This window comes from Sinocyclocheilus anshuiensis, unplaced genomic scaffold (genome assembly GCF_001515605.1).
Source record: "Sinocyclocheilus anshuiensis isolate Anshui unplaced genomic scaffold, SAMN03320099.WGS_v1.1 scaffold971, whole genome shotgun sequence".
Classification (NCBI taxonomy): domain Eukaryota; kingdom Metazoa; phylum Chordata; class Actinopteri; order Cypriniformes; family Cyprinidae; genus Sinocyclocheilus; species Sinocyclocheilus anshuiensis.
Window position 1 is genome coordinate 531,250 of NW_015546059.1, and position 1,737 is coordinate 532,986.

Below are 1,737 nucleotides of genomic sequence, written 5' to 3' on the forward strand. Positions count from 1 at the left end.
CTTTCTCTGTGCTAAGCCGCTACCTCCACGCCGGAGCCTGCCGTTTTTTCCCGATCTCCACACCGAGGTGTCGAGATCGTGGAAGAAACCATTCTCGGCCCGCTTATTCGTCCCCGCCTCTGATTACTATGGAAATGTGGCGGGGCTGGGTGAATGCGGTTACAGAGCGATGCCCCGGGTAGAGCAGACGCTTGCGAGCTATCTGTCGCCTGGTGCGGCATCGTCTCTGAAGGCTCCGGTCTTGCCCTCCAAACCGCTGTGAACCACTTAAGCGCTGGTGGGCAAGAGGTACTCGGCAGCGGGTCAGGCTGGTGCGTGTCTGCACACTATGTCAGTGTTACAGGCGTACCAAGCCGACCTGCTGAAAGAGCTTGATGAAGGCGAGCAAGTGAAGGCACATGACATTTTAGAATTAAGGAGAACCGGTGATTTAGTTCTCCGCGCCACCAAGGAGACCGCTCGTGCTATTGGGAGGTCCATGGCAGCAGAGAAGCATTTATGGTCTGCCTTATGGATGCCCTGATTGCGCCTTCTGGTCTGTTCGGCGACGCTGTCAATTCCGTCGTCGACAGATACCAGGAGGCTCATAAACAGGCGGCGGCATTCCAGCGGTTTCTCCCTCGCCTCAGAAGCAGAGCGTTGCCTCTCGCGCTCCCCAGCAGTGGGACCGAGGACGGCGGTGCTCTAAGTCGGGGACTTCTAAGGCGAGGCCCGATCTGTGGGTCGTGCTTCAGTCAAGGAAGCCCTCGATGAAGCGGTCCTGACATTTTTAAGCCCAGGACTGCTGAGGGCGGCCCCTACTGGTGAAGAGCGGGGTGCACCGCATCACACGGTGTCCGTCTCTCCTCAGCGCCCTCAGGAAATCGTTCTGCCAACCCTGCCAGTGTTCCAGGGCGCAGCGGTTTCTCTCTGTATTTTCCGCCCGGGAACTTAGCGAAACTGAGAGCCTCGCCATCCCTTCGGGGGTCTCTCGAGCAGCTAGCTCGGCTGTCTCCTGCCGGTCCTCCGCTTCAGGGCACCCAGCTAGCAGCTCCAAATACACCAGAGGCCAGTCTCGAGAGACTGGTTCCCTTAGTAGATTATTTAGCAGCGTGGAAACTACTGCCAAATATATCTCGTTGGGTCCTGCAAACTGTAGAAAGAGGCTATCGCATTCAGTTCGGCGCTCCGCCGCCGCCTTTCAAAGGGGTTTTTCTCACAGTAGTGGGCCCAGAGCAGGCTCTGGTATTAGAACAAGAAGTCAATACTCTCTTGAGGAAGGAGGCCATCGAGGTGGTCCCTCCTCTCGACAGGGAGTCCGGGTTCTACAGCCGGTACTTCATTGTTCCAAAGAAGGATGGAGAGTTGCGTCCAATTTTAGATCTGCGATCCGCTCAGTCATGCATCTGAAGTTCAAAATGCTCACTGTCAAACAGTGTCTCCATCCTTCCCAATCACAGGGAGTTCCTGAGGTTTGCTTTCAGGGGCAAAACTTACCAATATCGGGTCCTTCCCTTCGGCCTAGCACTCTCACCCCGTACTTTCACAAAGTGTGTGGATGCTGCTCTGGCTCCTCTGCGACTCCAGGGCGTCCGCATACTCAATTACATCGACGATTGGTTGATTTTAGCTCAATCAGAGCAGATGGCGGTTCGGCATCGAGATGTCGTTTTCGCTCATATGAAAGAGTCGGGGTTAAGACTAAACGCCAAGAAAAGTGTGCTTTCTCCATTACAGAGGACCACTTATCTGGGCGTA